A 17,478-nucleotide genomic window follows, 5' to 3' on the forward strand; every position below is an offset into this window, starting at 1 on the left:
GCGGGACTTCCTATCCATTTCTTATTCAAAGCATTTCGATCGTCCTCTTCATCAGAACTTACGACACCGCAAACGTCTTTTACGAGGGTGCGCTTTCGCTCCTTGGCGGAGTTTCCCGCAGGAAAACCGCTCGTTAAAAGCCAAACGACCATCGTGATCTCACTATTATTTTCCACCAAGTAATCAGCGTCCGCCGCGATCAACGCGAATAAACCGTTCACCACCCCCGTGGCTTCCCTTCAAATTTTACGACTGCACTTTCGTTTAGTCCTATATTGTTTTTCCCTCCTGCAAACGAGCCCGTTCGACTTCCTGATTGCACGTGTGCGAGTTACGATCGCGTTGCTTCGGTAATTGAAAGGAGATGAGGGCCTTGGTATTTTGCTGGCAAACGGGAAAAGTGAACAACTATTTTACGGTGCGTGGTGATGCAGCGTGTGGCCATACAACGCCTGGCGAGTTGACGTGTGTATACATGTGTGTTGAACGCGGTATATGTGACGATATATCAATGGAGGCATTATGTATAACAGGGACTATTTAACAAGTGGTATGTGTGCAGATTTAATGTGTGTGGTACATGTGACGATAACAGAGATAATATTATATTGTTATATATGTATAAAGGTAGGACATGTGATGACAGCATATGTGGATAATATACTTGACTATATAAAGGTAGGATATGTAAAGACATCATATGTGGGTAACATACTTGATTATATGTATAAAGGTAGGACATGTGAAGACATCATATGTGGGTAATATACTTGACTATATGTATGAAGGTAGGACAGGTAACGACAACATATGTGGGTAATATACTTGACTATATAAAGGTAGGACATGTAAAGACATCATATGTGGGTAACATACTTGATTATATGTATAAAGGTAGGACATGTGAAGACATCATATGTGGGTAACATACTTGATTATATATATAAAGGTAGGACATGTGACGACAACATACGTGGATAATATACTTGACTATATAAAGGTAGAACATGTCACGACAACATATGTGGATAATATACTTGACTATGTAAAGGTAGGACATGTGATGACATCATATGTGGGTAATATATTTGACTACAATTGAGTAACTAAAACGATACTCAAATTGCAATTGAGTAATACTCAACTACAATCGCAATACAACAAAAAATGCAATACAGGGAATAGCACTTTCAACGAGTAGAAAATGCAGTTCGTTTAAAGCTTGTGCGAAGCGTGAAAACGCATGGAGGTAATGACGTGTGGAAATTGCAATGCATGGAAATGGTGATGCGTGAAAATTGCAGTGAGTAGAAAATACAATGTTTCGAAGTACAACTAGTGGAAATTGCAAAGGTTGGAAGTACAACGCGTAGAAATTGCAACATGTGGAAGTAGCAGCGCCTAATCGCAACGCCTTGAAGTTGCAGCGCGTGAACGATACAATGCATGGAAGTTGCAGCGCGTGAAAATTGCAACGCGTAAAAATTGCAACTCGTGAAAATTGCAACGCGTAAAAATTGCAATTCATGAAAATTGCATCGTGTGGAAATTGCAACTTGTGAAAATTGCAACGCGTAAAAATTGCAACGCGTGAAAATCATAACGCATAAAATTTGCAACTCGTGAAAATTGCAACGCATCCATATTGCAATTCGTGAAAATCGCAACGCGTAAAAATTGCAACTCGGGAAATTGCAACGCGTGAAAATTGCAACTCATGAAAATTGCAACGCATGCAAATTGCAATGCGTAAAAATTGCAACACATGAAAATTGCAACGCGTGAAAATTTCAACGCATCCAAATTGCAATTCGTGAAAATTGCAACTCGTGAAAATTGCAACGCGTAAAATTTGCAACTCGTGAAAATTGCAACGCGTAAAAATCGCAACTCGTGAAAATTACAATACATAAAAATTGCAACCCTTAAAATCCACCCCACTGGGATCCCACTCTTAAAATTACCTCCCACCGGCAATATACCTAGAGCCCCCTCCACTCCAAAACAACTCAACAAATTTTTCCAAGCCTCCTGAACAAGTTCCAATAAAAACAGTTACAAACTCGACTTCGCAGAAGCGAATTAACCATAGAAAGCACGCTGGGAATTCGCGGCTTCCACTCTTACTCGATAAGAATCGACAAATTTTTCGCCGGATCTGAAACACAAGATGTTCCCGTTACGAATTTACTACAAGCTCGCACGCTTAGTAGTACCTTAACGAACCATCGATCCTTTGTTCGCCCCCGTACGATGAGAGAAATGTTTAATTTATGAAATTGCCCGGTCGCACGAGCGCAATGCGTCTCTCTAACGTCCGTGCATTAGTTTCCTATTGAATTTTCCCTTATGGAAGTACCGCTTTGACATTCCGAGAACGGTGAAACGTAACGGGACACATATTACATTCGAGTGATTATAAATTTTCAGGGCACGGAATTTATTTTAAATCCATTCTGTTTCAATGGAACGTCGGAGATGGGATAGATAGATATAGGGTGGAAAATACTCTCCTTTTTCTCACATGTGTGGACTTTTTACATATATAGATATGTGTTAAATAATCAAGATCAGAGAAAATCGAATAACTAATAACACACTTTTAAATACAAACTAATTATTTAATGTTTAACGTATAGATTACACGTATTAAATAATAATTCAGAGATTACTTTATCGTATACCAATTACATCGCGAACGTTTACATTATACGAACAACAAGAAGGAAGTGCAATTTTCAATTATTCTTGTTTTTAACATCGTACATTTCTAGCACTGTAAGATCACACCACAAGCTAAATTTATTAATAATTTAACTATATGTATATTTGCAAGTGGTAATTCTACACATATCAGTGAATAACATTCAAGAGAAAGAGGAGACACAGAAGATGAGATTCAGTGCGTACGACCCCGCCCTAGAGCCCCGAGCGCAGGCAAATATCAAGCTCCTAGCGTATCCTACATCAGTAGTAGCTGCGTTACCAGCGATCATGGACAGCAAAATAATCGTACAATTACGATGAAATATTTCAAAGTCCATCTGAATACTTGAACGTGTTCATGGAATTCAAGATCGATTCCCTTAATCTGATTCAGGGATCTTCGACACGGAGAGCTCGTGCAAGATCATCTGGTCGATCAGGTCGAAGGGCAGAAGGGAAAATCACGGAATGGTAAGATCGGAAGGAAGAGTTGCAGAAGTTGCATGTAATCCCGCAGGAACTGTATTCATACAGTGGTTTTATGCGTACGAAACAACTTCTGTTCGGCAAAGAATAAGAGGGAAAAAGATGAAGACTGTTTTCCTATTATCCAACCACCGTCGGTTTCCAAGTATACCAAGCTACCTGGAATCAGTCCAGGAAGCAGCCCTCGGTTATACTCGTTTACTCTCATCTCTGCTTCCGTGTTACCTTGGTTTCTTCTTCTGTTACCATTTCTCCCTCTACACGCGTTACTGTCCTTTTTTTCCACTCTCTTTCTCTACGGTTGCATACTCGGCCATTTCGAAATTACGACACCGAGTAGAATCGCCGATGATTATCGTAGCGGACTCTTTGAACGATTTTTCCATCTCGTACTGAAGATGAGCTCCAGTTTGAGCTGCATCTTCCTGATTGCAAGAAAGGGTGAAAGGAACGTAATCGTTGCTTGCAGCCGAGCTGTTTTGCGATGGTGGTGGATTTCTAGATGAACCAATTCCCAAATTGTCAAAGACTTAAACTTCCAAATTTCTGAAACTCCACATCTCTCATTAGATGTCCACATCTTCAAGCTTGTAAATTTTCAAATCCACAAAATTCAAGGTTTCTAAACGTTCAAATTTACAAATTCCCAATATATCATATACATACTACGTCATATACAAACTATAAAATTTCCAAGTACCTAAAATTTCACTTTCCCAATCCTCTAAATTTTTGTATCCCTAAAATTCCACATCTCCAAACCCTTAAACTTCCAAACACCTAAAATTTCACATCCCTACACCCCTAAATTTTTGTATCCCAAAAATTCCATATCTCCAAATCCCCAAATTTCTAAATACCTAAAATTTCACACCCCCAAACCGCTAAATTTTTGTATCCCTAAAATTCCACATCTCCAAACCCCCAAACTTCCAAGCACCTAAAATTTCACATACCCATACCCCTAAATTTTTGTATCCCCAAAATTCCACATCTCCAAATCCCCAATTTTTAAATACCTAAAATTTCACACCCCCAAACCCCTAAACTTCCAGGTACTTAAAATTTCACATCCCCAAATCCTTAAATTTTTGTATCCCCAAAATTCCACATCTTCAAACCCCTAAACTCCCAAACACCTAAAATTTCACATCCCTACACCCCTAAATTTTTGTATCCCAAAAATTCCATATCTCCAAATCCCCAAATTTCTAAATACTTAAAATTTCACACCCCCAAACCGCTAAATTTTTGTATCCCTAAAATTCCACATCTCCAAACCCCCCAACTTCCAAGTACCTAAAATTTCACATCCCTACACCCCTAAATTCTTGTATCCCCAAAATTCCACATCTCCAAATCCCCAAATTTCCAAATACCCAAACTCTCAAATTTCCAAACCTCCCTCCAATTTCGCAATTTTCAAATAAAATACAACATGAAGAATGCCCTAACTCGTGCTGGTATTCAATTACAAAATATTAAACGAGCCATTAAGAATTAATTCCAGAGCAATTCAAATGGCGGAGCATAAAACACGAATACCCCAACTAATTTATGTATTGACTTTATTGCTCCTCAATCGACCATTACTGATAACTTCATTACTGTTTTGCCGTGAGGTTAATATTAATCCATATAAAGCACCGGCGAAGCCTATTAACCGCGAAGTATTTTTCGAGCAAGATTATATCAGAAGAAAAGTCATGAAAGTCGCCAAGAGCGATGGATATAAAACAGCTGTCTCGCAACGTTCAATTTTATTAACACCGTGAATGAGCAGTAATAAATGAAAGGCAAAAGAATAAACGTTACTTTATGCAAAACAGATTACATTCCTCGATCTGTTTTTCTATCCGCATCAAGATAAATCCAACGTTATAAGCAATTACGCGACGTGTCATTCACGAAGCAGTTTCTCGGAACGAAGCTTTTGAAAGGAAACGAAAGGGAAGGAGAATTGAAGAGATAGGGAAAAGAAACCAGGGATGAGATGATAACTTGTTTGCGTAATTAATTGCTTATCAGATTGACGGGAACGCTCGTCATTATCTTTATTTACAAGATGCACGTGGCGATCATCGCCGTCGCAGACTATGTGTTAATTACGAAGTTTCGTTCATTTACAACGAACTGTTACGTTCGCGTGACATAATCGGATGCGTTTTGACATAACTGTTCGTAAGCGCTTCAGGGGACAGCTTTCGGGAAACGGTACGTTTTGTTGACTTTCGGTTACGGTTTCGTTCATTTCATTTTCGATTAATTACGGGAATCTTAAAAATTATTCAAGGTTAAGTCACTTTGTAATTTAGAGAAAATTGGAAGCACGAAAATTATTATTTTTGAAGGTGATGGAGTGTAAAAGTGATCAGTACATTTTGTGTTACGTACTTTCCTGAACTGGTATTAATTTATAAAACCATAAATACCATAATAACTGGACAGAATTATTACATCATTTTGCAAGCCTAATATTACAGCGAAATAAACAACCAACGAATTAAAAAAAATTACTCATTCATTAAAGAATGATCATCAAGTTTCCCCTTAAAAAGAAACGATTATAACCCCTTCTAACGTTGATTTCTTACAAATAATCTTGATTCAACGAGTCTACCAATTTTGTATAACTATTAAATGTTAACAACGTTAAATTACAATGTTCAACCGATATTGCACCTCTGTTCAGTTTCCAAAGAGCAAGAGAGGGTTCATTTCATCGTCGTTCACTAATTACACACCATCTCGTTGGAGAACATTGTCTGACCGGCTTAACAAGCCAATGGCTCTTATCTAATCGTGATCACAGTGGCCATAGTGAATTTTGTCGCCTTCGTACAATTTAACGGCATAGCTGGGGTCTCGGCTAGTTGAGCGTCATAATAGAGCCACGTGAAATTTCGTGTCTCTTACAGACGAGAACCAGACTTACGGTACTTTTCACTCTCGTCTATGGAAGACTTCGAAACCTGGCACCTGGGTTCATCTCAGATCTTGTTGTAGAGAGATGGGTAGATTTCGAGTTTTTGGAGGTAGGAGAAATTTGGGGGAGTTGGGGAGTTGGGAGATTTGGGGAAGTTGGGAGATTTGGGAGGGTTGGGAGATTTGGGAGATTTGGGAGATTTGGGAGATTTGGGAGATTTGGGAGATTTGGGAGATTTGGGAGATTTGGGAGATTTGGGAGATTTGGGAGATTTGGGAGGGTTGGGAAATTTGGGAGATTTGGGGGAGTTGAGGAAGTTGGGAGATTTGGGAGACTTGGGAGGGTTGGGAGATTTGGGAGATTTGGGAGATTTGGGGAAGTTGGGAGATTTGGGAGATTTGAGAGGCTTGGGAAGGCTGGGAGATTTGGGAGATTTGAGAGGCTTGGGAGGGTTGGGAGATTTGGGAGATTTGGGAGATTTGGGGGATTTGGAAAATTTAGGAGATTTGGAAAATTTAGGAGATTTGGGAAATTTAGTAAAGTGGGGAGATTTGAGAGATTTGGAAGACTGGGGTTTTGGAAACTTGGGAATTTGGAAGATTTGGAGGATTTGGAACTTTGTGAATTTGGGAGACTTGAGAGTTGGAAGATTTGGAGGATTTGGAACTTTGTGAATTTGGGAAACTTGAGAGTTGGAAGATTTGGAGGATTTGGAACTTTGTGAATTTGGGAGACCTGAGAGTTGGAAGATTTGGAAGATTTGGAACTTTGTGAAATTGGGAGACTTGAGAGTTGGAAGATTTGGAGGATTTGGAACTTTGTGAATTTGGGAGACTTGAAAGCTGGAAGATTTGGAGGATTTGGAACTTTGTGAATTTGGGAAACTTGAGAATTGGAAGATTTGGAGGATTTGGAACTTTGTGAATTTGGGAAACTTGAGAGTTGGAAGATTTGGAGGATTTGGAACTTTGTGAATTTGGGAGACTTGAGAGTTGGAAGATTTGGAAGACTTGGAAGACTTAAAAGACTTGAAGATTTAGGAAGTTGTAGCTTTGGGTACTTAGACCATTCAACCAGAAGTACCAGATGCAATACCAAAAAATTAGGAACCAAGGTTAGTACCTTAAGTCATCGTCAATATGATGACCTTGTAAAGTATTAAGATACCTCCATAATTTCACAAATTCAAAACCGTAAAAATCACCAATCTGACCAAATTACGAAATCACAACTAATCACAAAAATGACAAAAGTCATAAACATAAAATCATCTTCAGCTCCACCTAACCGACATCTGCACCAACAATAAAATCGCAAGTTTCCCTAACAAGCCCAGTAAATCACTACCTAAAGAGTGACCAATAAATTTGTTTCAAAAGCTAACCCAACATCACGACTCTGTTACCCCTCTTCAGAGGTCATAAAGCTAAGCTCGTAACACGCCGTTGTCCGGTCACGTTCGGCAATCGTTCCCCCGTTATGCATATCAATTTACGTCCACCTGTGAACCAAGATCCATTGCTATCGATTTATAACGAAGCCAGGACTCGAAACGATTTCAGCGGCAAAGGAGTGGTCGGTGATTCCAGCGTGGGCCGGGGTGCGCATTTGTCCCGTCCAGTGGAACGCCGCTTATCCCGATATTCGATATTACGGGAAGTACATCGACCAATCGTTCTTCATGGTCAGACCTGCTGGCTTCGAGATATCGTATCGATTCGAGCGGTAATGTCTTTAAATTACCAACAGCACGATCGGCGCTGGATACGTTATTCGACGGGAGGAAATTTAGCACGCTGATTGCTGCGGCGAAGGACATGTGTCCATGGAGGAAAGCTAATTATTTAAGATGTGGTTGGATAATTTTCTGATTTAAGATTTCAGGTTGATATTTTGTTATTGGGTTTAGAGTAAGAATGTTTAAATGGGGTCTTGGATACTTTTTTATACTTGTGAAATTCGTATGGGTACGCACATGGTTCAGAAATTCGGCACTTAAGGTTATTAAGGTTACAGGGTGTTCCACAATTACTGTTAGAGTCGAAAAGAGGTAGTTAACATTATTGGTATATTTTTGTCAACCTACTGTTTTTGACACATACTCTTAGACTTAGTTTTCGGATATTCTAACTCCATGTTTAACCTGATGACACACTTATGACGTACTGATGACGCACTGATGACACATCATATTTGACACACTCGTACTTCAGCAGTGATCAACTCAGATTGTACTCAAGCTCACTCAAATTTTTTGTACACTTCAATTTGGAGGTCAAGTACAATTATTTGCATAGTCAATGATTGATACCTATTTGACATAACATTTCAACTTTCTCTGTCTGTTTTAATATTGATGCTGTGATCAGTTAGGTCTGACTAACGCACCTGACAAATCATAGTGCAAGGAGTTAACTTCACAAACCTTAAACTTATTAAATTTCTCACTTCACATATCTGTACAAGTAACATAGTTGAAACTTAGAGGAACATGTCATAAATATGTACCTAAATAATTTTTCAATTGACTCGTTGATTAATTTCAATTTTATGTCATTCAGTAAGAAATGTGTTTGTAAAAAGATTCATAAACAGAGTGATTGCATGATGTTCAAAGAACAACCACGTATCAGAAATGCATAAATATCCACAGTTCAGTTATTGACAATAAAGGTTTGTTCAGAATGAATTCTTTGTCGACTTGTTTATTAAATTCAGTCCTATATAATTTAATGAAGAATATGTTTGTAAAAAGATGCATAAACTCAATGATTGCATGATGTTCAAAGAACAACCACGTATCAGAAATGCATAAATATCCACAATTCAGTTATTAACAATAAAGGATTGTTCAGAATTAATTCTTTGTCGACTTGTTTATTAATTTCAGTCCTATATAATTTAATGAAGAATATGTTTGTAAAAAGATGCATAAACTCAATGATTGCATGATGTTCAAAAAACAACCACGTATCAGAAATGCATAAATATGCACAATTCAGTTATTAACAATAAAGGTTTGTTCAGAATTAATTCTTTGTCAACTTGTTTATTAATTTCAGTCCTATATCATTCAATGAAGAATATGTTTGTAAAAAGATGCATAAACTCAATGATTGCATGATGTTCAAAGAACAACCACGTATCAGAAATGCATAAATATTCACAATTCAGTTATTGACAATAAAGGTTTGTTCAGAATGAATTCTTTGTCGACTTGTTTATTAAATTCAGTCCTATATAATTCAATGAGGAATATATTTGTAAAAAGATGTGTAAAACAAGTGACTATACGAAAGCAAAGAATCTGAGACTGGAATGCACTGATTGCACGACAAGTTGATGACTATTGTTTTCCAGAAAATATCTTAATAATTCCTCGGAAGAGGAAGGTTTCTTAAGGTTGCACGGAGACGAAGAGAAGGGTGTTTGTACGGATGCAACCGATGGGAATAACGTAAAACGGTGATCGGTCAAGATTTGCACATTTTGCCGGCTGAATTGCAAGGCAAAACCGACCTATAAATACACGTTTCAACTGCCACTTAAGATTCCTAGCTAGCTTTCCTCTTTCTCTCTGGCTGTTGGCCTTGCATTTAGCAGCGAGAGAGAGCAGCAGGAAGAGCCCTAAGGAAACTGTTCTTCCAGAAACAATAGCAGTGCTGACCAGCGTAAAAGCTCTTCCTGATGAGGGAATTAAACGAACAGGATTAATGATTATACTCGTAATTAAATGTATCGACTTCGTACAGGAAATTGTTTTTTTGAAGGAAGCAACTCCCTTAAAAATAGTGCAAAACTAACTTAATTCAATTTTGCATATTTAGTTGAATTAAACTTGAAATTTTGATGGCTACTTTCAACCCTTGAAACTTCAAAATTTTTAACTCTGAAGTTCACACCCTATATTTTATTATTATACACTGATCAAAAGAAATGTAGCATAGGAAAATTTTACACAGAAATTGGCCAAAGACTGACGGTAACTCCATTAAAAATCATCGTAAAATTATGTTCTTTTTTTGCAGTATAAAATGATGAAAGTATGTTAATCTATTAATGAACACGTATCTAACAAATTAGCCTAAAATAAAGAAACTCGTGTTTTAACGTTCGATTCTATTAATGTCAATTTCCATGCTCGCCACCCGCAACCGTGAGAAACCCAAGTTCAATTACAGCTCCGATTTTTAAGGACTTGATCCGCGTAGCACGACAAAACGCAGAAACACCGTGTCACGCTCGGAGGAAAGAAGTGCGATCGGATTATCGTTGCGGTGGGTGCCAATCGAGATGGAAGCCGATCGAAATCTCATCCTTTCGTTCTCCTTCCGTTTTTGCGTTGCTTTTTTTCTATATCCGTGGATATCCCAGGTAAGGAGCGCTATCGAACGACAAACTAATCGTCTGGAACACAGAAATCGTGTCGCTGGAAACAAAAGTGAAAGAAAGGAAGCGAAACAACGAACCGGGACGTGGAAGTCTCCGTACCGGAAGGTGGTGAGTCTTTTTTTCGAGGGTGAATTTTACGTATTTCATGGTTGATGAATTACCTCTTCCTGTCGACGTGCTTTGAATATTGAGTTGGTGGAATATTTTATATTTTGTGAGGTTCAATTCCACGTGCTGGAATTCGGCGCGATTCAATTCCACGCGTTGGAATTCGGTTCGAAAGAATTCCATGTGTTGGAATTCGGCGCGATTCAATTTCACGCATTGGAATTCGGCAGAATTCAATTCCACGCGCTGGAATTCGGTGCGATTCAATTCCACGCGCTGGAATTCGATTTTGGTGCAATTCCACGCGTTGGAATTCTGTGCGATTCAATTCCACGCGCTGGAATTCGATTTTGGTACAATTCCACGCGTTCGAATTCGATGCGATTCAATTCCACGCGCTGGAATTCGGTGCGATTCAATTCCACGCGCTGGAATTCGATTTTGGTGCAATTCCACGCGTTGGAATTCTGTGCGATTCAATTCCACGCGCTGGAATTCGGTTCGAAAGAATTCCATGCGATGGAATTCGACGCGATTCAAATCCACGCACTGGAATTCGGCAGAATTCAATTCCACGCGCTGGAATTCGGTGCGATTCAATTTCACGTGCTGGAATTCGATTTTGGTGCAATTCCACGCGTTGGAATTCTGTGCGATTCAATTCCACGCGCTGGAATTCGGTTCGAAAGAATTCCATGCGATGGAATTCGACGCGATTCAAATCTACGCACTGGAATTCGGCAGAATTCAATTCTACGCGCTGGAATTCGGTGCGATTCAATTCCACGCGCTGGAATTCGATTTTGGTGCAATTCCACGCGTTGGAATTCGGCGCGATTCAACTCCACGCGCTGGAATTCGATTTTGGTACAATTCCACGCGTTCGAATTCGATGCGATTCAATTCTACGCGCTAGAATTCGATGCGATTCAATTCCACGCGCTGGAATTCGATTTTAGTACAATTCCACGCATTGGAATTCGATGCGATTCAATTCCACGCGCTGGAATTCGATTCTGGTACAATTCCACGCATTGGAATTCGGTGCGATTCAATTCCACGCGCTGCAATTCAGCACGATTCAATTCCACGCGCTGGAATTCGGTTTTGATACAATTCCACGCATTGGAATTCGGTGCGAATCTATTCCACACGCTGGAATTCGGCACAATTCAATTCCATGCGGTTGGATTCGACATAATTCAATTCCACACTCTGGAATAGTTAAATTCAGTTCCACGACTGAAGTCAATACAACCCAACCCTATAAGCAGCAATTTCCCACAATTCTTCGCAATTGAATTCCTCACAATTGTCATCCAACTTATCACTATTGAACTCCTTGCAATTCAATTAGATCTAAAATCCCAAATTGTCGAGTTAGTCTACCTAACCTTATCGGTTTAAATTTGCTAATAGTACAGTAACTAGATTTACAGTAACACCTAATCATAAATAATGTGTCCATAATATCCGTAATATCGGTAATGGTCCGCTATCGAATTACTTTGTTCAAAGTTAAAAATGTGCACCAAGTATGCAAAAGAACCAGAGAAAATGTTACGCTTATAATAGTTCCGCTTATCAAGTATTAGCAAAGAAAACTACATCAATCACCGTGAAAATCTTGTATATCATCCGCGATAAATCAAGCATGGAAAAAATAAATAAATGTAGCCTTCCGACATTCTGAGATATAAATCAAGTTTAATTCGATACCCGATACACGTACGATCTCGACCAGACAAAGAGAACGATATAAATAATAAGTAGATAATGAAGAAAACGTCAACTTGTTCGTCATCAATTTACGGCAGGTGCTGATTATTTCATCAGAATGCGAACGGTTCGTCCTCGATGAGGACACGATGCAAGACACCGTAGAAATTAGAGTTTACACCCAGATGACTATCGGCCATCGATATTTATCGAACCGATCGCTCGTAAAAGTTACGGCAACATTCCTCTACGTTCACTTATAGAGCTTCCGTGTTGGGCGAGTTAGGCTAACTTGAAAAATTTCACCATTCGAATCGAAACGGATACTCGTTCTCGTTTCGACGCTCGTAAAATGTACAGAAACGATGCCGGCATGCGTGATTTTTTGTTTCTGTCATAAAACCGCCCCGATTTACGAGCGTCGCGATCGAAATGAAGAGAGCGATGAGACACGAGGAATTTTAGTGGGACCAATTAACGACCGGTCGACCGGAAGAGTGGATCGATTGTAACTTCTGATCGTGAACCGATCCTCCACGCTTCCGGGATTACGATCCCGCGCCGGTTGACAGGCACGTCATAGACAGAGATACAGGGATCGAGATACTAAGAGGATACAAGCTGAAGAACTAGCTGTAAATTAACCACACACCACGGACCCAGTGTATTCGTCGCTTCGTGTTCCTATCTCTGCACATGTTACGTTATACGTACGATACAGCTCGCGTATCGGACTGCGTACACGACCATACTACGGTGCATCACGATTGCAGATAGCTTCTATACAACCGTGATGAATGACGAAGATTCCCAACCTGACGTATACAACGTTCCACTAACGCGTAATCGGGAAATTTGCTCGGTTTTATCGAGATCTTCCATCATTTTGCCCAAGTTTCTTCGACTTCGTGATGGATGGACTCGATGTAGTGCACCATTTCAGTCGGGTATTCGGTGTCTTACTATTTTGTGATTTGTTTGGATATGTTCACTGTTAAGTTCTTGAAGGACAGTTCACTTGCTTTCAATTTTATTCCAGATCTAAGTTAGGGTCGAAGTTAGCATAAGTCGAGGTCCACATTTTCTCTAGATCTGGATTATCATGTGTACACCTTGTACATAGGTCTACCTTCTTAGATTTTGCTAAGCATAAATCCACCTCCTCCAGAGGTCCACATTTTCTCTAGATCTGAATTATCATATACCTATCTTTCCTATAGGTCTACCTTCTCCTTAGATTTTGCTAAGCATGAGTCCACCTTCTCCAAAGGTCCACATTTCCTCTAGATCTGGATTACAATATATGTATCTACTTTTTCCATAGGTCTACCTTCTCCTTAGATTTTGCTAAGCATGAGTCCACCTTCTCCAGAGGTCCACATTTTCTCTGGATCTGGATTATCATATATCCACCTTTTCCATAGGTCTATCTTAAATCTAGGTTATGTCGACCTTCTCCACAGGTCCACATTTTCCCTAAATCTTGATTATCCTAACTACCGTCCTCATACATCCAGGGTTCCCTTAGTCTACATGTCTGTGTCCACATATTTTCTAAGTCTGCTTCCTCAGATCCACCTTTCTTCAGGTTTAAATTTGTTCAAAGACTACCTCTTCTTCATCTCCACAAACTGCCTTCCTCATAGATCCAGGTTTCCCTTAGTCTACATGTCTGTGTCCACATATTTTCTAAGTCTGCTTCCTCAGATCCACCTTTCTTCAGGTTTAAATTTGTTCAAAGACTACCTCCTCTTCATCTCCACAAACTGCCTTCCTCATAGATCCAAGTTTCTTTAGATTCCATGTTATGTCCACATTTTCTCTAAGTCTTTTTCCTCAAATCCACCTTTGTTCAGGTTTAAATTTGTTCAAAGACTATCTCTTCTTCATCTCCACAAACTACCTTCCTCATAGATCCAGGTTCCTTTAGACTCTATGTCTGTTATGTCCACATTTTGTCTAAGTCTTCTTCCTCACATCTTTCCTTCAGGTTTAAATTTGTTCAAAGACTACCTCTTCTTCATCTCCACAAACTACCTTCTACATAGATCCAGGTTTCTTTAGACTCCATGTTATGTCCACATTTTCTCTAAGACTTTTTCCTCAAATCCACTTTTCTTCAGGTTTAAATTTGTTCAAAGACTATCACTTCTTCATCTCCACAAACAATCTTCCTCATAGATCCAGATTTCCTTTAGACTCCATGTTATGTCCACATTTTCTCTAAGTCTTTTTCCTCAAAGCCACCTTTCTTCAGGTTTAAATTTGTTCAAAGACTACCTCTTCTTCATCTCCACAAACAACCTTCCTCATAGATCCAGGTTTCTGTAGACTTCATGTTATGTCCACATTTTGTCTAAGTCTTCTTCCTCACATCTTTCCTTCAGGTTCAAATTTGTTCAAAGACTACCTCCTCTTCATCTCCACATCATCTTTTATTTAAGACTAACTGTTCTCCACAGATCTCTACATAGCTACACAGTAGCTGAATTGAAAATGATTTTCGTTTTATCAACTTCATCTACAATTTTTTCTTTGAATGCTGTTAATACGAAATGAGTAATGAATAGATACATGCAACCTTTCAGCAAATTAATAAATTTGTAAAGTCACGTTACAGCTGATACAGGAAAACGATGCTTGCATTAAGATTAACATTGTCTCCCATTCTACCAGTTTTTGCACAGACAATCACTATATTTCTAACATGACGTTTGCAACATTGCAACAAGATAATAAACCTGTTGAGTCATACCCATGTTGATAATTTACAAGTTCAGGTAAACGATGCTCGGAATGAGATGATTCTTGTTTCTTCGATTTTGTCTTCAACTTTTTGCACAGATGTGCAATAATTTTAACGATGAAGATTCTCAGCCCGATTATAGCACAGTTCAATTAAGAAATTTGTTATGTCACGTCAAGATATCTTGTAAGTTACACTTTTTCTCATATTTTTACGCGGATGCCACTATGGATGATATCCCATACATCAACGACGCATCACGACTTCGCATAGTTCGTGGCGATGAAAATCTTGCAACGTTGTAGCAACGCATAATCAGGAAACTCGAGTTATGTTCGGGTACTTGATAATTTGAAAGTTTAGGTAGGCGGTGGTTAGATTGAAGCTTGGAGGATATTTGTCCCTCCAATTTCCTCCAATCTTCTTGTACATGTTACGTTATATGTGTAATATTGCCCGCGTATCGATCGTGATGGGTGCATTATGGTTTTAGATAACTCTGCGTGCATCTTGCACATTTCTACCTTCGTGAGACTTCCCTATTTCGTGTCTTCAGTAGCAAGTGAATTTGCATGTTCTGCTATTTTCACTCTTCCACTATTTTACCTAATTTTGCTATAAAATTATTCTAATACCTTCCTATTCTTTTCTATTCACTTATTCCGAAGAAATACCATAAAGCAAGGCATAAACAAGGATTTCAATCAAATCATAGAGTACCAGGCGCGATTACAAGACGCTAACGATTTAATTTCCCAACGCGTATCACACTTTCGTACATGCACGTAGGTTCGTTTTAATTATCGTAGTACAGGGCACCACGCAGCTTCCCTGTGACTAGATGTATAATTTATCGGTACACACACGCACCGCTAGATCGACTGGATCTATCGTGATCGCTTCCTATCGCGATACCATGCAAACCAGCCTTCGATCTTCCACAGCGTTGTGGTTAATGTCCCGTTTGATTGGTCGACGCTTCGATCGACGACGATCGATCAAGAGATCAAGGCCAGAGCTACGATCGATCGTTTTTCCCTTCCCTTGGATAACGATCGTTTCCGTGATCCACTTATTACACCATCTCGCGGCCAACCATAATAATTACCTAATTATTATCCAATCCACGAGCGAACACAACCAGAGATTTATGCCTGTTTTTATAACACTTTAGCTCACAGATTTATGTGCTCATTATGCATCTCGAGATAGGGGCTTTTTTATGCGGTACAACAGATGCGTATCGGTTTCTGGAAAACTAATTGACTTTTACGATTGCATAAATAATATCGTCACTTTTCTCTTGTACAAAATATACGATAGATATTCATTTTTACTGCAGGCTATAACAATTGTCGAATACTATTTTCTGTAATGAATACCATTTATCAAATATTTATTTGGACTAATATTTTTTGAGCTTCATTCTTATACAAAATTTTTGTACGTCAGTATCTCAACTTATAGCACTGTAAATCAATTTGCAGAAATTTTGTTAATTTGAAAAAGATAATCTTGCAGATAAAAAAGGAAGAAGCTGACGAAAGTTGAGTGGCCTTTATTTATAGTTAAAAAGGATATATCGTTGATCTGAATGCTTTCCGATCTTCGTGATCTGCTCAACCGATACGAAACGCTTCGATCACGAAGAAACGATGAAAAATACATAATCGATTAGAGGCGGAATCATCGACCGTGAAACACTGTGAAACACCGTGTATCTCGTTTCTATCTATTTCCCTTGGACTCGATCTTCCGAGAAACTGAGTCGATTCGTGTCGGAGTAAATAATAATTGCCGTTTTCTTTCAAATAGAACGACGTACAGGATACGATCTTCCCGTTACAAGTTTCAATTCAAGTTACTGTCTCTGCGCTTTTGAAGCGGCTTTCAACCTTGTCTCGTCTTTTTGCGATCTCATCACGCAGTCACGCGTTACTTTCATTGAAATCACCTTGCTAACGAAAGGAACGATCTTCAACAAAGTGTTCGCTGTAATTACGCAAACTTCCTTTTTAAAGTGTTTTCTTTCTTCTTCGTTTTTATTATTCTTAGACAAAAATTTTACCGGTCAGTTGACCTCTGTGACACCCATGTTTAATAGACCGAGTTGATAGCTTTAATACGCTTATAAATATTTATATATATTTTACATTTAAATTTGCTGACGAACAGTAGACATTTTATACTGGACTATTTGTAATGGAGGATGTTTGGAGAAATTGAATTTAAATGCTGAATTTTGTAATCTACATGAGCTACACATATCAGGACTGTCATGTATTGGATCAATGTTTTAAAATGAAAAGAATGTTGACGAACAATAGACATTTTATACACGACTATTTGGACGACTTGTAATGGAGGATGTTTGAAGGAATTGAATTTAAATGCT

At 38.8% G+C, this 17,478-nt stretch overlaps 1 protein-coding gene across 1 annotated transcript in view; it reads right to left on the reverse strand.

The window, feature by feature from the left end:
• LOC100882593 (uncharacterized) overlaps window positions 1-17,478 on the reverse strand; it is an 83,938-nt gene that overhangs the window by 64,863 nt on the left and 1,597 nt on the right. The window lies entirely within an intron of this gene.

This window comes from Megachile rotundata, chromosome 9, assembly GCF_050947335.1.
Source record: "Megachile rotundata isolate GNS110a chromosome 9, iyMegRotu1, whole genome shotgun sequence".
Lineage (NCBI taxonomy): Eukaryota > Metazoa > Arthropoda > Insecta > Hymenoptera > Megachilidae > Megachile > Megachile rotundata.